The sequence below is a fragment of the Silene latifolia genome, chromosome 4, assembly GCF_048544455.1.
Source record: "Silene latifolia isolate original U9 population chromosome 4, ASM4854445v1, whole genome shotgun sequence".
In the NCBI taxonomy this organism is placed as follows: domain Eukaryota; kingdom Viridiplantae; phylum Streptophyta; class Magnoliopsida; order Caryophyllales; family Caryophyllaceae; genus Silene; species Silene latifolia.
Genome location: NC_133529.1, coordinates 49,373,842 through 49,396,814, shown reverse-complemented (window position 1 = coordinate 49,396,814; position 22,973 = coordinate 49,373,842). Strand labels below are relative to the sequence as shown.

General features: G+C 37.8%; 1 non-coding gene across 1 annotated transcript; it reads right to left on the bottom strand.

The window, feature by feature from the left end:
* Nucleotides 1-11,540: 11,540 nt before the first annotated feature.
* LOC141654076 (small nucleolar RNA R71) lies at nucleotides 11,541-11,647 on the bottom strand. The gene has a single exon (XR_012547654.1). It is a non-coding gene; the product is annotated as a small nucleolar RNA R71 (small nucleolar RNA).
* Nucleotides 11,648-22,973: the final 11,326 nt, after the last annotated feature.

Here is a 22,973-nt window from a genome sequence, read left to right as displayed (position 1 = left end):
CTTTTGCATGAAAATTTTCTAGAGTAAGAAAATTAGAAACTCTCTACAATTTGTAAAATTCTAGAGAAATAAAATCTCACAAAATACCATCTCTTGACCGAAATTTTCAAGAGTAAAAATACAATTTATTTGTATCAATTTTATTGTAAAACTAATATTATTACTAGATCTAAATAATATTGGTTATTAAGATGTATTCCTTGGGTATATGCTTTTGGGAGGGATTCTACACTTGAATCCTTGTTCTTCCATTTGGAGAGCTCAAGAACAAGTGAGTAGGTGAACTCACTTGTGCCCATAAATCCGATTTTTATGGTGAGAAAATTATTTTTCTTCCTTATATTGTTTATTAGTTTGCATGCATAAGACCTTTATTAATTTTATGACAAATTAATTTAAAACATATATGAATATGATAGTGTATATAGATCTACATTTCTTTCAATCGGTATCAAGAGCCACGGTTGTTTGCATGCAAATCGGTTAAAAGTTTTTCCGAGTTATAAGAATAACATATAAAACTTGTAAAATTTGTGTTATTATGATATATCACGAAATTAATTCATGCATATTAATATTTCTGGTCCTAAAATGTTTTAGGATATTTTGGTTAATTTTACGGATTTTTATTGTTCATATTATACAATAATGGCATTTAAATATGATTTTATGAGTAAAAATGTCATTTTTGGACGAAAATTAGCTAAACTTTGAATTTTCCAGTGGTTTTTGGATATGTTTTCACATATATTATTTTTAGATGATCTGGAAATTTTCATAATTTTATGAGTTTTTATGCTCGAAAAATGGATTTTTCATTATTTAATTTGGATTTAGGTGAAAAATAGGTTAATATGAGTTAAATTTCGAATCTGGTCATAAAAATTTAATATGTGGTCACATGCATTTTACAAGATGTGTGTAAAATAATTGGCTATAAAGAAGTCTTTTTGCATGATTTATGGATTTTTGAAGAAAAATAGCATAAATAGTGACATTATTAGTGAAAAATTAATAAAACATAATCTATGACTTAGGAAAAACGTCTAATGTTGCATTTTATTATATTTTTCAGATCTAAATTGAAAATTTAATGAATATAATTTTTCCATGTTTTTATGATTATTTTATTAAAAATCGATTAACCGCAACATTGATTTTCCGGGAAAATTTCGAAATTTTTAACCTAAGATTTTGAACATTATGAGTGTCATGGTATTTTTCCAGAATTTTCATGAATTTAAATTTCAAATTTTGAATTTATTTGAAATTTTGTGATTTATTTGAAGTTTATAGCTTATTTTTGTAATTTTTGGTCCATTTATGAACAATTTTATAAAATATGGGTTAATTATGGTCAAATTATTAGTGAAGACTAAATTTTGAGTCCTAAGAGGTTAGGGTAATTAACTTATGCATAAATATGAATTTATGTAATTTTTGTGATTATAAAATGTTGAAATCACGCAAATCCGTAAAAACCGAGTAATATACGATATTGGCTAATTAAAGGCGATTTAGCATAAAATTGAGCATGTTCATACATATTATAATGCTGCATTTTTCTTTATGATTGTCATAATTTTAATTTATGTAATTTTGAATTATGTAATTTTACTTAGTATGGCCTTAGATTTTAATTGGTATTTCCCGAAATGTATGGGAATATCGATTCGGTTGTAATTTTATTGTGATCTCGTATCACCGTTTTGTAATTTAATAGATTTATTTTATTTTAGTTACAAATGTATAATAGGAAATTATGTAATTTATTATGTAATTTTAATCATTCCAGAGTTCCCAAAGACGGATTTCTTCAAGAATGGCGATACATAAAGACGGTGTTACCTCGAGATGCGTGTCACAACCGAAGTTCAAGGGACCAATGGAGTTGGTTTCCGAATATGTAATAGTTAAATAGTTTTTCTATTTTAGGAAGGCCATACTAGGATTTATTTATTTATTTTTATGCTTGCATTTTATTTTATGTCGCATGCATCGCTAAATCGCCATAACTAAATCATGCATCTTCTTTCATCGAGTTATCGACCGTGTCAATTAAAATTATCGTAGTTCACCGCTTTAGTTCACTTAAAACGTGATAGATAATAAATTGACATGACCTCTCGCTAAAACAATTAATTGAGACATAGCCTTACCAAATAGTAGAAACCATGAAAACCTATTTCGCGAGGGAGTGCACTCGGCCCTACCGGGGTACAAACCTTGTTACGTAGGGGAAGTGGGTGATGAATGTTAATCCACCGAATTCATGTTGATAAGGGATGAATCGGCCCTACCGTGCCCAAGTTGATGTGGATTTGGATCATGGACACATTTATTCGAAATTTGGATTGAACTCAACAAAAGTTTCTGATAAGGGATGTATCGGCCCTACCGTGCCCTTGTCGGATGTGTTTTGGGCTATAGATAATTATTAGAGTAATTTTATCGACCAAGAGTTCTAAAAGTAGAATCGATTAAAGAGTTAATCCACCGAGTTATATTGATAAGGGATGAATCGGCCCTACCGTGCCCAAGTTAATATGAATTTGGATCTTGGAATCATTTATCATAGTTGGGTAGAGGTCACTATGTAAATGCTCTACTTGTCATCTACAAGTATTATTATAACGATGAATGTTTTGTTTTCATTATTCCGTTATCTTATTGTTCTATTTCTTTACCACAATTCATATACGATATCATTTCGATTTTGATACAAATCTCCATTAAAACATCGTAACTAAAGACAAAATTTGAATTTGCTTCTAAAACCTCAAACGAACCATTGCTAAAGATCTCTTGTAAAGAGTATAGATTAAAGTTATTCATTATCAAACATGTTTTTGATTCTAGACTAACACATCTACTTACAATGGATTGTTTTTCATGTACTTAAATGAATTAAGTACCTTGAAGCGATAAATTGTTTTGGTAATAAGTTTTGTCCAGAATTCGTAATTGACCAAATTAACGCAACCACTTCAATGAAAGTTTTAAGACTAAAACGAACAAATGAAGAGTGATCTTCGTGAATTCAATTTTGCTTCTCAAAGCAAAGACTCATTGAAATAAGTGGGAGCATTCTCTTAAACCGTTAAGATGAGGACGAGGTTAAAGAAGTAAAATTAGAATGGAATTGATACAAGGTTATGTTAAAGGTAAAGTTGTTGAGAATGACAATACTACACCTATCAATCCCGACCGATAAAGTTTCCATTGTCTTAAATGTTAGACACGAGAAAGGAAACTACCCCAAATTATTGAAGAATCAACAAGTTAGTTGTGGGACATCTAATGGGACCTTCTTCGTTAAATGTTTATTTGATTAAACATAAATTTTGCTAGTATTACTTCGTCAATATTAGAAACCGGTGGTGGTTTTCATCATTATGTTTGATACATAGGATGATTAGAATATGACGACTAGCAACAATGAAGTCAAGAGATAGAGTCATTGTGTACTAAATCTAGTTTTCGGGTTTGGAGTTGTACTTAATTGTGACTATTAAGTACATAAACTCTAAATAAGAATACAATTTGTTAAAGATACAAAAGAGGTTTCACTTTTGTGACCCTATACACCATGATTTGATGTATGGCTAGCCCATTATCAAGGTGATTATATTCTAAACCAAACTAGAATAATATATCATGAAGATGATGCAAGACTCAAATTGGTAACCCAAGATTAAACCTTAAAATTTTGGAATAATGAACGCAAAGAGTTATCAAGTACTCTTGAAACCATTAGATTGTTAATGGTATATGCGTATCTTGTATTCAAAGCAAGATGTCTCGTGCCTTTTGGTTGAAAAGGAGATCGAGGTTATAAATCATTGATCCATAATAGGTTGATCATTCTCTTTTACCAACGATTTAAGTTGACGCTAGTGTGTTCACTTAATAAGGTAAATAGAGAAATCTTTGAAGAAGTTCAAGAGTTCAAGGAATCACGATTTAGTCGTGATGGGATTATCAAAGTGAAAACTTTGATATAAGCCAAAGGAAATGTGATATAGTATCACAAGTTAATCTCTCTTAGCACGCATAATGAAATAATGTGTGGATGGATAAGAAATCAAACGCTATTTGATATGGTTTGGACTTCAATCAAGTTACTTTGAATTACTTGATCCTTTTGGGGATTTTATCATTTTTGTCTAAATTATTTTTCCACTAAATCGAATCATATGAGATATGAAATGGTAAGGGTACCATGGTTGTAAGTTTTTCATAAGAAACAAATGCTCATTTTTCCCTTGCAATTATCACGAGCACGACGGGTTTGCGGCTCATGAAGCTGTCTTTCTAAAATACAAGTTTATTTTTAGAAGACAGAGTGGGAGAAATTATTCAAGAGCCACAAAGAATGCCACAGAGAATGTTATGTCGCAAGAAACTGGTCTTTCTTGGCTATATGAGAATGTTATGTCGCAAGAAACTGGTCTTTCTTGGCTACATGAGACGTTTTGTGTAAAACATTTTTTCTTTAAAACCTAGGAGGTTAAATTCATCACTTGTCAAAAATGATGAATTCATGCTACTTTTAAGAAAGTAAAGAGCTTATAACTTACAAAAGAAATTGTTTGATTCAAGTTGATTACTTCTAGAAAGTAATGAACATATGACTTACATAAGAGTGTTTAAGTCACAACTCAATACAAGGCTTAGTGTCATGAAAATCCGAATCAAAAGGGCTTGATTAGTGACAAAGGGTTTTGCACTAATAAAGAGATATTTCAAAGAAAGATTGGTTGCAAAGGTTTTTTGCACTAATTGAAATGATTAAGTCTATTTGGATCTTCTTAGGGATTGTGTTTCATTATGAGGATATGCACACAGCAAGTGAATTTAAAACCCACTTCTTCAATAGAAGGAATGTATTCAATACATGTCATGAGTTTTATGGATTCTTGCAATCCTAAGATAATGTGAAACTTAAGAGAGGATCTTAAGTAGGACATCAATGAGTTGGAATCAAAATTTTGATCATGTGATAAAACATTTCTCGATAAGTCGAGAAGTTGTGTTTATACATGGAGTTTAGTGGGAGTTACGGATTTTTTTAATTAGTCCGATATGTGGATGACATATTGATCGTTGAGAATGATTTAAGACTTTTGGAGTATTATAATACATCTTGAATATCCGGATTTATGAAGATAAATCCACATGATATTAGCGTCAGTAAGAAGTCTTATGTTGATAAGATTCATGACTAGTTCAATTAAATTGAACATATTTGATTGATTTCATTTGCTTCCGCTGCCGAATCAATTAAAAATAAATGATGTGTAACACTTCATATGCTTTGAGTATGATGAATTGTTTTCAAAATCGAATTTAAGTAATCTTTACCAAGTAAGCTATAAAGATTACCCTTAAGTGCATGCAGAAGCATTAAGGAAGTAAAGCAAAGTGTTTATGATGCAATTTTGTGTAAGGGTGTTACACAAGTGACAATTGACAATTGAGGTTGCGCATGGTTTCCGACAAAACCATAATCAAAACACATTAGGATGGTTAAGATACCATTGTGGCAATGTTAATTAAGAAGTAGATTTTCTAGAATCGTTCTAGGCAATAAAGAACAATAAGAGATATTTATAACGGAAATTGAGTACACTTGCGATCATGAGATGTGCAAGAAGGAAGAGTCCCGCACACTGCGAAAACAGTGGGAGCTATTCTAAGGATAGAAGGCCTATGTCTTGATTGGATCTCGACACGTACTCAGAAAGTTTTGTGATGCAAATGTATACATTACAAAAGAAAACGAGTATGTAGTGAGGTTGAGTAAGGTACAAGAAATTGATAAAACCTACTAACCAAAGCCTTCTCAAAGGCTAAACATGATGAGTCATGTCATTTCAATTGAATTGAAATGAACAACTACGTACAAGATCAAATTAGATTATAGAACATGAAATAGTAATCAGGCATTGACTATTCATATGTGATAATCTCATTTGTCGTTCGAGTTTTACTTTAAAACTCTTTTATTATACTTTGTTACATCCAAACGGGTTGTAGAGACAATTGAACCCCGTTAAAGTGAACACGGATTAGCATTGTATTCGCCCATAGTCACTTGTATGAGGTGACGTCTCGAAGTGACTAGAGTGTGATGCGATTGATGGCAAGTTCAAGTGCCATACAGTCATGTGAGATGACTAGTCGATCACATAGGCAGACTGTTAGGAACACTTTGTCGGGCCTTATGACCGCTTATAGAGTTCTGGCAAATTTATATAGCCTGGTCGTGGCGAGAGCTACTATAGTATTCTAATGAGTCGATTCTTTTGACTAAAGACTATTCACCTAAGATGGCACAGTTTCAGATTAACTTTGATTTGTGTTACTACGACCTTCGTAAATGGGGTCAAATGGGCATATTTTGGGTTATGATGGCTGTGGCTAGTCGAAGGGAATGAGTGCGATAGGAATTGTCCATCCCCTTGTCAGGGTTAAAACAATATCTCAGGGCCACTCGAGGAGTAATGAACTGGAAATGCGTGGCCACGCTCGGAAGGTATCTATGATAGATAAATCCGGTCAATCAGTTATTCTCCAGATCGAGGAAACCACTCTCGATATGATCACTTGCAAGTACGACCCGAAAGACACCTTGCATTGAGTGGGAGATAGTAATAGGACAAGAGAATTGGTGACGCACACTTGTCGAGGACAAGTGGGAGATTGTTGGGAAATGTGTCCTCAACAATAGTGCGATCACATGATTTAAATATCATTATTAAATCTCATTTTAAGAATACATTTGGGATGTAATATTTTTACAGTCAACTGGTCCACACATATCGGTAATGATTGGTGACTAGAGTTTGACATTATCTTGTCGTGCGACGGTGGTGATCGATTGATCCCCTTAGGTCATACCTATAGGCAAATACTCTTAATTGATTATTTAATTAATCGTATACCGATACGAGTTAATTAAATTGCTTAAAATTGACGGATGATTTTGTGAGTATAATTTACGTATCTTATTGTAAATATGATTAAATGAGACACGGTCTAAGTAATCGAATTATTTTATTACTTAGATGAAATTATTGTTTACAGAAACAATTGAATCGGAATGAATAAATTATTATAAATTACAGAATGTTGTAATTTATAATTCGGAAAACACTTTTGGTACAAGTAATTATGAATTACAATGATAATTTTTATAATTGACATATTTTATTAATATGTTGATTTTTAATGGTTAAAAATACATTTTATAAATAAGATGCCATGAAATGTGTCACGAGTGACATATTGACAAAATCACAAATAAAATGGACTCATCCATTTTATGTGAGTGTACCGAATTAATGGAGGGAGTTAGTGGAATAAAATTGTGTTAATTGTTTAGTGGAAAACACAATGATGGAAGCTAACAAGTAGCCATGCAAACCTAAGCTTTTGAGAAGAGCAAAAATAAAAAGGATTGGGCATACTACCCTAGGCTTTTTTCGGCCAACCATATGAGAAAAGAAAATAGAGTTTTTCTTTTTGATCATTCATTCATCTTTTGCATGAAAATTTTCTAGAGTAAGAAAATTAGAAACTCTCTACAATTTGTAAAATTCTAGAGAAATAAAATATCACAAAATACCATCTCTTGACCGAAATTTTCAAGAGTAAAAATACAATTTATTTGTATCAATTTTATTGTAAAACTAATATTATTACTAGATCTAAATAATATTGGTTATTAACATGTATTCCTTGGGTATATGCTTTTGGGAGGGATTCTACACTTGAATCCTTGTTCTTCCATTTGGAGAGCTCAAGAACAAGTGAGTAGGTGAACTCACTTGTGCCCATAAATCCGATTTTTATGGTGAGAAAATTATTTTTCTTCCTTATATTGTTTATTAGTTTGCATGCATAAGACCTTTATTAATTTTATGACAAATTAATTTAAAACATATATGAATATGATAGTGTATATAGATCTACATTTCTTTCATAAACGGTAGCCAAGGAGTTATCACACTACAAGGTACTCTTGACTAGGCCTTAATCCATGGGTCAAAGGATACTAGCATGACACATCCTAGGGTGTTTTACAAGTATTCTAACAAGCAAAGTCTTAAGAAGAAAAAGCATCTACTAGGGCCTATATACACTTGTCAAACTTCCCAAGTAAACGGTTTCACAAAATTTTTCTAATATGCAACTACATGCCATGATGCAACTAGCATATAAACATCCTAATGCAAATGATTCTACCAAATAATATGACATATAAACTAAATGCAAGTCCTAAGTTCACATTGTTATATCGCATCAATCAAAATAAAGCCACATAGTCATTAACATAAAGAGGAAAAAGGAGATTGGAAAGATCATACCATGCGGTCTTCAATATCCTCATGTCTCGGATGTGGCGTAGTCAATCAATGTGAACAAGGATAGAACAAACACGATATATACAACAATATATACATGACTACACTACAAAGGAAATGAACTTGTTTTTGGATTTTCAATTTTTCAATTTTTTATGGTTTTTCGAAAATTTTCAATTTTTTTTTGGATTTTTGAATAAAAGTTAAGTTAGAATTCCTCATCCCCACACTAATATGGGCATTGTCCTCAATGGCCAAAATGATGGGAAATTATGCAAACATGATGCATGATTTCTACACTAAATGCAAGCTATACTAATCTACACTACATGATGCATGGGTTTTTGTTTATGACGGAGAGCGTAATTTAGATTACCTCCCGTTGCGTATGCATGTACTTCCCCAAACCGAGATAGACATTATTTCTAATGTCCTAAAGTTGGGGGTAGTTCATGCACACAAAATGCAATGCATGAAACTAAATTTGTCATTTTGGATTTTCAAGAGTGGGAACAATGAAATAAGAACACCTTAATGGGGCCGAGGTGTTAGTCCTCTATGTTGCTAAGACTCTCCAACCATGATCAAGATAAAATAAATAAAACAAAGAAAGAAGTAGACAAACCTCAAGAGGGTAGGAGCCTCCAAAGCTTGCTAGTCTTCCACCATATCATCATTGTCATCATCTTCCTCAATAGAAGTTGACTCATCACCACTTCCCTCTTCACTTTCTTGCTCACTTCCTTCATCATCCTCTTCTTCTTCTTCATTAGCCTCTTCTTCAATGTTATCATCAACAACCTCATCACCGACAACCTCATCGTCACCCGGAATCTCATCCCTAGATGCACTCAGAAAGAAGACTTCCCTATCCGCCCAACTAGGCAAAGGACATGAAGGATCAAGTAGTCCTTGCCTAGCTAAATGAAGGAGGGGTGGATATTGGGCTAAGTATGCATCTTCCCGATTTATGCGTGTCATTTATATGATGTTTTACACCTTATTTTACAGGCATTTTAGAGCTCATTTATGTATTTTATGCTACTATTTGCCCCATTTCGTCTACTTTCGTATTTTTATGTAATATTGCAGATTTATGCGGAAATGAGTAGATATTGAGCTAAATCCGTCCCCGAGTACCTTGCACTGTATTTGACGTGAAGTATTTACTCAAGGAACGAGCTTGGTGCGCATTTCGAGGCCCGAAAGACAAATCCACGAGAATTAAAAGCGGATTATCAGCTACTCTAGTCGATCGACTAGAGCCCGACTTACAGGAACTCCTGTTCAGCTTACCTCAGTCGATCGACCGGTTATAGTAGTCGATCGACCAAGCCGCTACTCTGACGCAATCAAAAAGATCGAGAATAAGGAAGCCCAATGTGTATTAGGTTTTGCGAATAATGTTACGTTATATTCCTATATAACGTAACCTGACATTAAGCTTTAATCATTGGGTTTTCATTCAGCTTTCATCCAGTTTTAGTTTATCATTAATTAGGGTTTGGTTTTCGAGTTGAATCATTCAATACTATACCTTTCGTTCGTGCTTTTGATCTTCTTCGTGCAATTCTTCTACTGGTATTCCTTTATTCACTATTTCAGTTTCATTGCTTTATTTCGTTTGTAGCTAGAATTGATAGATTAGTTTCCCGAAGCCATAATTATCGTTTTATGCTAATCTTTTGTTCCGTTAATTTAAGCATGAATTCAGTAGTCTATTTCGTTAATCGTGTTGTTGTTTTTACCAATATCATGAGTAGCTAAATACCCTGTGCTAGGATGTAGGGGAACCGTAGATTAGGCGGCGAGAATAGTACGACTGAGTCGCGCCACGGTCGATCGACCGCACACCCTGGTCGATCGACCGCCACGTGAGATTTTGCTTCGTTTTAATTGATTTAAATTCTATATTTGACGAATCGAGTGCACGCGACTAGTTGAATGTTTAGGATATGACTGACCCATTAGATCGAAAGATAGGGAAAGTTGTTAGACCACCAATTAAAATGACTAAACTATCTTTGAGATCGAAAGATAGGTAAAGTTTAGGTTATCGAGTCACTTTTCGGACGAGAGTCGTACTAGTGATATTAGGGACCCGTAGCGAGATCGAAAGACGCTACTTGTTAAGAGTGGACCGAGAGGACCTCTTGTTTTCCCGCCTCAAGTGTTTATTTCGGACCTACTTAGTATGTCACTGAAAACTACAAAGAACCGACCATCTTAGTACCCCTTTTTTATTTGATTTTACATATTTCTTTAGTTTATTGCTCATTAGTTATAGACCAATTCAAAACAACCCCCACACATTTGTTACCTTAAAGACTAGGAATTAGACAACTAATAATTACATCTGCCTCTCTGTGGTTCGACCCTGCTACCGCTATCTATAGTTGTAGTTGGATTTATAAATTTTATATTTGGTGCTTACAACGACAAGCATCAAATTTTGGCGCCGTTGCCGGGGAGGCAATTGTTCTAATTTTTAGTTGTTTTATTTTAGTCTGTTTCTTAGTTTAAGGGACATTCGTTCCTTAAACTATTCTCATATTCTTTTTGTAGTTTCTTCTTATGCTCAAATCACAGGGTGGTGAATTACTACCGTTCAATCCTGAGATTGAGAAGACTTTGCGCGAGTTGAGGCGATCATCTAGGGTATTGCCGACAGAGGAAGAGCTGAGTACTCTGTCTAGTTACTACGAGAACGCTCTATTTGAGGAGGATCCACCTTCGTCTCCAGTTTCTACTTCATCAGCTGAGACAGTCACTTCTCCAGATTTTCTAGAGATGGCTGAAGAAGCAACTATAGCCAGTCACTCGGAGTCGACAGCTGCGAATCTATATAAGGGGTTCGAATTACCAGGAGCAGATAGGAAATTCGAACCGAAGCCTTCTTATATCAACTTGGTTGAGAGGAACCAATTCGGGGGAGCTGCAAATGAAGATGCAGCCAAGCATATGGAGATATTTATTGACTATTGCTGCTCTATACCCCCACCGACCGGTGTGACCCAGGACCAGGTGAAGGAGACAATGTTTATATTCTCACTCCGCGATGCTGCAAGGGAGTGGTACAGAGACCCGGACCGAGCTGCTAATGGGATCACTGACTGGAATTCGTTGGCCTTAGCATTTTATAAGAAGTACTTCTCTGCCTCAAAGACAAATGCCATTAGAGCTCAGATCACGAGCTTTAAACAGGGGCCTGATGAGAACTTTCACGAGGCATGGGTCCGTTTTAAGAAGCTGGTGCGAACCATTCCGCATCATGGGTTTGAGAAGTGGAGCCTATGCAATCAGTTTTATAATGGGCTCTATGACGATCAGAGAGCTATCCTGGATGCGGCAGCTAGTGGCAGATTCCAGGAGAATATGGGAGAGACTAAGGGGTGGAAGATCATTGATGACTTGGCCACCCATAAAGCTGAGTATGGGAATTCCAGGGGAAATCAAAGGAGAGCTGCTGAATCTCCTTCTGTAGCTACATTAGAAGCTCTCACGGCGAGGTTTGATAAGTACGAGTTGGGAGGAGCTTCAAAAGGAGGGATTTACCATGTAAATGTTGTTTCAGACGGTCCTTTCGTCTGTAAAAGATGTGGAGCTGAGGGACATGTCTCAGACAATTGTCCTAGTCCCTTTGAGTCTTGTGCTGCCTTTCAACATTATAGGCAGACAAACATCTACTATGAGCCGAATGTCCATCCAAACTTGAGGTGGAGTAGCCAAAATGTCCTAAATCCGACTCAACCTCCACAGCAGCAGCAGCAGCAGAACTATGTGCCCCCTCATAAGCAACAACAGTTCCAAAAGCCTCCATATGTCCCACAGCAGCAGCAACAATCCCAAAGTTCTGATTTCAATGAGTTGAAGAATTTGTTGCTGAAGGAGTCTCAAGCTAGAGAGGCTGGGATGAAGATGTTGGAGAGCCAAATTGCTCAATTGGCTAGCAAGAATACAACTCGAGCTCCGGGACATTTGCCGACACAGACGGACCAAAAGGAGACCCTTAATGCCATTACTTTGAGGAGTGGGTCTACCCTTGATGGGTCTGCTATGGTCGAGGACATTGCTAAAAAAGATGAGGCGGAACCGAGTCAGAATAAAGCTGGAACGAGCAAAGGAAAGAAAAAGACGATCAGCAGGTATGTCAGTCGATCGACTGACATACCCAGTCGATCGACCAGTCCGCGAGATACAGTAGCTTCTGGTCCTGTAGAGGTCAGTCGATCGACTGGCCAACCTGGTCGATCGACCGACCACGCTGCTGATGGTGAGTCTTTTCGTCCTCCAATGCCCGATATCTTGAGGGACCACCTATTTCGGGGTACGACAACTCCGAAAATATCGAGGCAATACCCGAATGCTGATGGGTCAGTCCCGGTTCCGAAATATGACCCGACGACGATTAATGGTTAATTTTTGAGACGGTCTGAAGAGGGGTCGAGTTACAACAAGGAGAAGGTCGTGGATTTTCAGCCTAAGTCCACCGACGCCGGCATGAGAGATTTAGAGGAGAGGGCTAAGTCACATGAAACTGTGCACTCTATTGCACTAGCTGAGGAGTCATGCTCTTATTTGACCCATACTGCACCCCATAAGTTAGCAGACCCAGGTAGCTTCTCCGTTCCTTGTAATATTGGTACCTTCTTAATTGAGAAGGCACTATGTGACCTAGGAGCCAGTATTAGTGTAATGCCCTTGAGTCTTGCTAGGAAGTTAAAATTGACTAGGTTTGCAGTCACCAACATGACAGTACAGATGGCTGATCGAACTGCGGCCCAGCCAATAGGAGTCTTAGTGGACATTCCTGTGCAAATAGGAAAGTTTTTCTTCCCTGTTGACTTCGTTGTACTAGATATGCCCGAGGATGCTCACATTCCTATCATATTGTATAGACCATTTCTACACACTGCTGGTGCAGTTATAGATGTTGGTTCAGGGACTTTGACCTTCAAAGTGGGGAAACACTCCATTGTCTTTGCTCAGACGGCTAAGAAGAAAGACCCCATGTGGACAATAACATGTAATACGGTTTCTGAAAAGAAATCCTATTTTGTGCTTCCCGACATGCCTGTCTCTACACCTATTCCTGTTATAACACCTCTGCCCCAGATTGGGAGCAAATTGGAGGAAGATTCGTCTGTTTTGACTATTGCAGGAGCTGGTTTGGGGAAGGAAGAGCCGCATGTTGCTCCAGCTATAAAGGAGACAATCGTCTCAAGAGGCGGCTTAGGATGTCTTAGCTATGGCACTGATGAGGAGCTTGAGGATGAGCCGGTCAAAGTGAGGGAGTCGACTTGGACTTTGATGAGCCAGAAGAGGTCATTGCTTGGGAAGATGATGAAGCTGTTGATCCGTTGAGTTCTCCGGATGTTGGAATATAGAAGAGTGCAGCTGAGAAGATGAGCACTGTAGAGGCTACTTCTTGTAGCCAGGAGCTGACCAAGTGGGCCATTCCGTGGCCGTTCTTGATCAACTATTAGTTTATCAAATGCGTTCTCAAAAACTTTCATTTTATTGCTTTTAGACTCTTTTTATTGCTTTTGTGTGCGCGAGACTTCGCATTTTATAAGTTTGCTTAGGATTTTAAGTACTTTAGACTTTACATTTGGGTTCTGCGCAATATTGGGCGCGTTATTATGTGCTTTTACAGGTATATAGACCATGTTAGCTTAAGTTATTGAGCTAATTCGAAGAAATCAGAAAGTTACAGCAACTATTCCAGTCAATCGACTGGCCTGTATGGTCGATCGACTGGCTGCACAGTTCCAGGTGCTTCTGTTCCTGTTCACCTGGTCGATCGACTGGGTGAGGTGGTCGATCGACCGCTGCCCGCTGCTGTACCTATTTTCGACCTTTCCCCTGCTGTGTTTGGTCGTTGTGCGGAATTAAGGGAGTCCTTTTCTCTACTTTATTTTCCGACATATTTCTGCTTTCTTCCGTTTTCTTATTTTTATGCACATAATTACCGCTTCGACATTGCTTTCTCGATTTTACGCGAGGTACTTTGTTTGTCTTTTCAGGTACTTATTGGTAGCACCGCTGGCTACTGAAACCTCCTAGCTCACGCTGGTTTGGGGAGGTTTCCTTTTGCTGCGCCTAAAGTCTTGTGAGTTCCCGAGTCTTTACTTCTTTCCTATTTACTTAATTCATCGCAAATTCCCATTTCCTTTGTTTATTTAATTACATGATTTTGCACAATGGGGACATTGTGCGATTTGGTTTGGGGAAGGGTTTTGCGCTTCATTTCATTTGCTTGCATTCACGTTTACATTTTTGTCTTGCATTGTTTTTTTCATTTCATTTATATATCAAAATTCATAAAAATTGAAAAAATTTCAAAAATTTCCAAAAAAACTGCACATTTATTTTAGCATTTAGGTTGAGTCGGAACGGTAGTATTTCAATGATGACATTGCATTTTCAGCTGTTTTATGCCTAAGCCTTGCTAATTAACATGTTATTAGTAGAATCATTTGCATAGTCTACGAGTTTTCGTTAAAATTCTTGCTGGACTTGAGACTTGACTTAGAATTTTGGCAAACTACATCATTTTCTGAGATTTAGAGCCTATAACTGGTGACATCTATGACCAGTTTATCTAGATTGTGAGTAGTACTCCTTATGAGACATGTTATATCAATATGCATAAATATGAACTTAATCTGCTTAATACCTGTATGCATTCGGTTTGTGGTTTGTTGACACATGTGGTAGAGGTTTTCCTTTATTAATTTTGCCCATAAGCTCCACACTGCCAAAAATAGCCTTTTTGTCCCGTTACTACATCCTACATTTAGCCTGCCCTTGTCAAGCTAGTAGTTTATGTTCTTGGGATTGTTACTTCGTTTTTGGTGGCATATGATCGTTTTGAGATGATGTATGGAAAATGGGAAAAGGAAAGAAAGAAAAAAAAAAGAAGAAAAATGATTAGAAAAAAAAGAGTGCTGTACTGTTTGAAACGGTCGATCGACTGGCTTCATGGGTCGATCGACTGCGGCCGAGAAGAGAAAGAAAAATCAATTCGCATAATTTAAGTCTTTATTAAATGGCGATTTTTGCTCCCATGTTGCATTTGTATCTTATGGGGAGTTGGTTGATTGATTATATTGGAGGTTGTGAGATTTGTGCTTCTAATTAGCACCCGGTTTTATTGTTGAATTTTGAGCAAGAAGTTGGATGTTGTCATATGGTTCTGTTTAGGTACTAGCTTGATCACATGTACCCCCACATTCCCATAATTGTTTTGCCTCTTCTTACCCATACCTCACATATCCATATTTACCTCGGCATGTGTCATGATCTTTTGTTTGGTTGGAATACATATGTACGGTTGTAAAGATTACTTTCATATTATATTGCAGGCATGTTCTTATAGGTCGTAGTTAGGTGAGAGTCACTACAAAGTGAATTCTTTCTATCTTTTACATATACTCACCTGTATTTATTGAGTGATTTGAGCGAACCCGTGAGAGTCCGATTTGATAAGTCTCTACAGTCGACGGTTCAGCAGTTTTTGACGACTTCATAACTCGTTTGCATGATTCGCATCGCTAATTGATTGTTAGTTGTTGCATTAAATTGGTTTAGGCTATTCAGTTTGCATTTCGCTCTGAGATTGAACTCGTTCCATTAGGTTTTTAGGATCGAGTCTAGTTCTTGCTTGGGGACAAGCAAGGGTTTGGTTTGGGGAAGTTTGATGCGTGTCATTTATATGATGTTTTACACCTTATTTTAAACGCATTTTAGAGCTCATTTATGTATTTTATGCTACTATTTGCCCCCATTTCGTCTACTTTCGTATTTTTATGTAATATTGCAGATTTATGCAGAAATGAGTAGATATTGAGCTAAATCCGTCCCCGAGTACCTTGCATTGCATTTGACTTGAAGTATTTACTCAAGGAACGAGCTCGGTGCGCATTTCGAGGCCCGAAAGACAAATCCACGAGAATTAAAAGCGTATTATCAGCTACTCTAGTCGATCGACTGGACCCTATGGTCGATCGACCAGAGCCCGACTTACAGGAACTCCTGTTCAGCTTACCTCAGTCGATCGACCGGTTATAGTGGTCGATCGACCAAGCCGCTACTCTGACGCAAACAAAAAGATCGAGAATAAGGAAGCCCAATGTGTATTAGGTTTTCCGAATAATGTTACGTTATATTCCTATATAACGTAACCTGACATTAAGCTTTAATCATTGAGTTTTCATTCAGCTTTCATCTAGTTTTAGTTTATCATTAATTAGGGTTTGGTTTTCGAGTTGAATCATTCAATACTATACCTTTCGTTCGTGCTTTTGATCTTCTTCTTGCAATTCTTCTACTGGTATTCCTTTATTCACTATTTCAGTTTCATTGCTTTATTTCGTTTGTAGCTAGAATTGATAGATTAGTTTCCCGAAGCCATAATTATCGTTTTATGCTAATCTTTTGTTCCGTTAATTTAAGCATGAATTCAGTAGTCTATTTCGTTAATCGTGTTGTTGTTTTTACCAATATCATGAGTAGTTAAATACCCTGTGCTAGGATGTAGGGGAACTGTAGATTAGGCGGCAGTAGAATAGTACGACCTGAGTCGCGCCACGGTCGATCGACCGCACACCCTGGTCGATCGACTGGCCACGTGAGATTTTGCTTCGTTTTAATTGATTTAAATTCTATATTTGACGAATCGAGTGCACGCGACTAGTTGAATGTTTAGGATATGACTGACCCATTAGATCGAAAGATAGGGAAAGTTGTTAGACCACCAATTAAAATGACTAAACTATGCTGAGATCGAAAGATAGGTAAAGTTTAGGTTATCAGTCACTTTTCAGGACGAGAGTCGATACTAGTGATATTAGGGACCCGTAGCGAGATCGAAAGACGCTACTTGTTAAGAGTGGACCGAGAGGACCTCTTGTTTTCCCGCCTCATGTGTTTATTTCGGACCTACTTAGTATCTTTCTTTGCCGAAACTACAGTGAACCGACCATCTTAGTACCCCTTTTTTATTTGATTTTACATATTTCTTTAGTTTATTGCTCATTAGTTATAGACCAATTCAAAACAACCCCCACACATTTGTTACCTTAAAGACTAGGAATTAGACAACTAATAATTACATCTGCCTCTCTGTGGTTCGACCCTGCTACCGCTATCTATAGTTGTAGTTGGATTTATAAATATTATCTTTGGTGCTTACAACGATAGGCATCACCGATCCTTAAAAGCTTGCTTGTGCATCTCTTGCACTAGTAGAGTCATGTAGTCATTGCTTGCTTTAACACCTTCGGGTTTGAACTCTTGATACTTGAAAGGATAGGGTGGTGTGACAGTGGAGGAGGAGGGCATTTCAATTTCACCCCTTTGTTTACGGATGATGTATTCGGCTTCTTTTGAGAGGGGAAGAAGGTAGTTGGTCCGATGGACACTCAAACGGCATATCTTGGAAGGCAAAGTAAAAGATCTAGCCTCATTGGTGAGCCACCCATACTTGGTGTCAAGAGGATTATGAGTGACCCACTTGTACTTGTTAATCATGGCATCCATGTCAATGAGATGACCACCTTTCTTTGCCACATACTTGCTATCCTTGTTGAAATTCGGATCAAAGTACGTAGCCAAAAGAGTGACTAGACCTCCATTTACAATAACGGTGGTGCCTTGCTTTCCACAATCAACATTTAGCCATCTTTCCACCAAAAGCCTTAGAGAATTGTAAGGCTTGGTGAATTCCCTTCCAATATTTAAGGCCGACTCAAGAAGAACACAATCGAGCTTGGTAAAGTGGTTGGTGTCTTTTCTTTGCAATGATAGTATTCCCGATGACCTTGTGCCACACTCTAATGCCCGGATGGTGGACTAATAGAGCGCGACTAGCATGATAGTTCTCAAATTTCCTCCCGGAAATCGCCTCCCAAAGAGGAGCGGGGTCATACTTGCCGGGATTCTTGAAATAACTAGGTGAATCACTAAGACCCAATACTTTACCCAATTCCTCAAAGTTGATGAGCCTATTCACATTAGCAAGGCGGAACTCGATGTTTTACCTAGTCTCTACCTTAGTGACTTTCAAAGAACTCAAGAATTCTAAGGTAAGGGAGGGGTATGTCAATTCTCTTGTAGCAAACAATTTTCCCAACCCCATGGCTTCAAAGAAGGCTTTCGTTTGTTCAAGGACACCCAATTTGTTCAAGGCATCTTCACATATGAACTTGGTGGATAGAAAGGATTTTCTAGCATACTTGGCAAATGTATCCCTATGGGAATTAGAAATGAAAATTACCTCCGGATAGTTCGATAGTTGAGCAATTTCCGGAGTTGTTGATGTTGTTGCTTCCAAGGGAGGTTGTTGTTGTTGCACTTCCAAGTTTGAACTAGCTACCACCATAGCCAATGAGGCTTTCTTTGCTTGAAGACTCTTTTGTCTTGTTGAGAGTGCCTTTGCCTTAGGTGCCTTTGTTGCTCTTTTTGTCCTTGCCATTGATGATTAAACCAAGAAAAGAGTGAAAATCTTCAATTTCCAAGTATACCCAAATCGATTTTAAGATGAAAGGCTTTGCCTTTATAATTTCAAAAATCGACTCAAAGGTTGAAGATTTTGGTGCTTGGTTTGATTTTTGTTGGAAGAGGAGTGATTGATTGTTGCTAAAAGGAAGTTTGGATTTGATTTTGTTGAATTTGGTTGAGGAAATCTTGTTTTGGTGATGGAGAGGATAAGGGTTTTGAGTTTTGGGGTTTATGGGTAGTGTTTTGAATGAAGAAATGAAGAAATGAATGTGGGATGGGGTATTTAAAATACCCGAAAAATTTGAAATAGCAGGGGAAGACGGGCGTCTTTCCTTCGGGACGCTCGGATTCTGCCTCTTTTAGCTTCAGGAATCTCGCCTAAAGACGGGCGTCTTTCAGCAAAGACGCTCGGATTTATCAATTGCGGGACGGGCGTCTTCTGCTGAAGACGGGCGGATTCTCAAACAGTGAGATTTCTTGTTTTTCCCAGCCAAAAAGACGGGCGTCTTTACTTCCAGGACGGGCAGATTTCTGAAGACGGGCGGATTCTCTTCCAGGACGCTCGGATTTATCAACAGTCCCAAAATTTCAAATTCTGAGCTCAGATGGACGGGCGGATTCAGGAAAAAACGCCCGGATTGCCTGAAGACGGGCGGATTCCCATGAAAACGCTCGGATTCTCCCTGTTTTACCCGGATTCAGTTCCATCCGTGCAATTGCATATCCCTTGTCATTTTTCATTCTTCAAATCCCGTGTTCTTCATTGTAGGGGTACTACTAAGGCATGAATAGCCTAGGCAATTGCTATCCCCACACTAAGCTAAAGCACTACACATCAATTAAATCATTAGTCCCTCCCTCACTTCTCTCAAAAATGATAATTATCTTGATCAAAGTATCAAAATCCAAAAATGACAAAAATGCAATGTAAGAATTAAAATGCGAGTTAGGGAGTTAGAGATATTTACAAATGGTGGTTTTGGGAGGACTCCACCAAACTTTCATCCTTAATGAGATGTCATGGGGGCATGGCCAAGGTGTTGTTGATGTTGCTCAACACCTTGAAGAAGTAATCAAAAGCTTGTTCATTATCATGATAAAGATCTTCAATAGATCTTTGCCCTTGTTGTCGGTCTTGATCGATAGCATTACCAATATAGGGATTGAAAATCCCTTCAAACTCATCGTCCCAAAGACCACAAACTTCATCTTCTTGATCACTAAAGATGTCTTGAGTTGATAGAGACAACTCTCCCACTTTCTTGTCTTGGCTAATGAGGCCATCCTCTTCATTGCTTGACTTTGGTGAGCTTTTCAAGATCTCTTTGTTACAATTCACTCGCTCTTTGAACGGAGCATCTTCAATTTTCTTCTTCCATTGGAATTCTGACTTCTTCCTATCATCCTTCCGGCTATAATGATCAACCATAAAACATGGTTCATGCAAACGGGGAGCTCTCATGGTCTTGTCAAGATTGAAAGTTATGCTCTCATCTCCCACTTCTAGAGTGAGCTCTCCATGCTTCACATCAATCACCGCATCCGCGGTGTGTAAGAAAGGTCTTCCTAGAATGATTGGAATGTTGGAGTCTTCTTCTATGTCAACAATGACAAAGTCCACCGGGATGAAAAATTTCCCAACTCTTACGGGAACATCTTCCCATATCCCTAATGGTGTCTTCGTCGATCTATCGGCCATTTGGAGTGTGATATTGGTGCTTTTAAGCTCTCCCATCCCCAACCTTTTACTCACCAAGTACGGCATAACAGTCGCACTAGCCCCTAGATCACATAAGGCTTTGTTGATCGTGGTGTCGCCAATGGTACACGGTATTGAGAAGCTTCTCGGATCTTTGAGTTTTGGAGGTGAACTCCCTTGAAGTATTGCACTACTCACCTTAGTGAAGGCGATAGTCTCAAGCTTCCGGATCGACTTCTTCTTTATGAGGATGTCTTTCATGTATTTCGCATAGGCCGGTACGTGATTGATTAATTCCGTGAAAGGAATCGAGACTTCCAAATTCTTCACAATTTCCATAAATTTTCCAAGTTGGTCATCAAATTTGGGCTTGGCTTGACGACTTGGAAAAGGAAGTCTAATCACAATGGGCTCCTTCTCCTTGACCTTGTCTTCATTTTTCTTTGAAATTTCTTCTTTTGATGGTTCTCCATCCTTGGAGTTTTGCACAATTTCTTCTTTGTCACTAGCTTCCACAACTTCATCCTCAACTTGCTTCTTCGGTGCTTCATACCTTGTACCACTTCTCAAGTGAATGGCACTAACCGTTTCATGTCTTGGGGGATTACCTTGAGGTGGTAATTGCCCCTTTTGTCTTTGTGAGCTTGAAGATGCTAGTTGAGTCAATTGGGTTTCCAACATTTTGGTGTGAGCTAGAATGTTGTTGATGGTGATTTCCTTTGCTTGACTACCCTTTTGCATTTGAGTGAAAAACTCTTGTTGATTCTTTTGCATTTGAAGGACCGCTTTTTGGACATCAAAACCTTGATCATTTTGTTGATTGTATGGAGTTTGATTTTGGTAACCTTGGTTTTGGTTGTAAAAGGGTCTTTGATTTTGGTTTCTCATGGGAGGTGGGGTGTATGTTGTTTGAGGGTTTTGAACATTTTGGCTTTTGTACGAGAGATTTTGGTGGAATTTGGTGTTTTCATTGTAATAATTGGAATAAGGGGTACCATTCTTGTATGCTTGAAAAGCATTCACTTGTTCATTTGTTCCCCTACATTCATTTTTGTCATGTCCCAAAGTTTATTTGTCAAGATGCCTTAGAAAAGTTGGGTGTTCTTGAGAGGACCAAGAACTTTTTCGAGTCTATGAAGTTGGGTACCATATTTGAGATGCAAGAATTAACATACCCCTCCCTTACTATGGAGTTTATAAGCTCATTGAAGGTAACCAATGTCTTGAACTTGAAAAGTGTTGAATTCCGCCTAGAAAATAAGGATAGGAAGATGACTTTGGAAGTGTTTGGGAAAGTGTTCGGTCTTGAGGAATACTCTCATTATGATAAGAAGCCCTCGAAATATGACCCCGCCCCTTTGTGGAAAGCTATCTCCGGAAGAAAACTTGAATCCTTCCATGAGTGTCGTGCCCTTTATGTCAACCATCCGGGTATAAGGGTATGGCAGCATAAGGTTGTGGGAAATACTGTAATTGCAAGGAAGGGCACTAATCATTTCACCGAACTCGATTTCATCTTCCTTGAATCAACCATGAATGTCGAGAAAAAGTTCACCAAACCATAGAACATATATATACTTCAACTCCTAATTGAAAGGTGGCTTACAATTGACCATGGTAAGGAAGGAATGGCCTTTATTGTGAATTGAGGCTTGGTTACATGGTTGGCAAAACACTTCAACCCGGAGTTTAACAAGGATGAGACTTATAAACCGGTTAGAGGTGGCCACCTTCTTGACTTGAGCACTATGATTAACAAGTTTCATTGGGTCAAGAACGATAATCTTGACAACAAATTTGAGTGGCTCACCAAAGATGCCAAATCCTTCATTCTACCAAACAAGATTTGCTGACTCAATGATCGAAGCACAAACTATCTTCTTCCACTCTCCGGTGAAGCCGAGATGATCATGCAACAACATAGGGAAGCCATTACCGAGCCCTCCTCCTCCTCCATTGTGACTCCACCCTACCCGTTTACCTACAAAGAATTCTGACCCGAAGATGTTGAGGTAGGTAACGATTACTTGACTCAATTGATGCAACACATGCATAAGCAAGCCTATGAAGTCCGAGTCAATGGCTATAAAGCTCAATATCCGCCCCTCCTAAACCTAGCTAGGCAAGGACTCCTTGACCCATTATGTCCTTTGCCAAGTTGGGCGGATAGGAAAGTATTCTTTCCTAATGCTCCTAACTTAGGTGGTGAGGAGATTGTTATTGAGAGTGAGGAAGAAGAAGAAGAAGAGGAAGATGAGGAAGAAGAAATGGAAAGCTCAAGTGATGATGGTAAAGCCTCCTGATCCATGGAGGTGGATGATGATGACAAGGAGGATAATGAGGATGACGATGATGATGATAGTGATGTCGCCATGGGCGACAATTGAGGATTAGCAAGATTT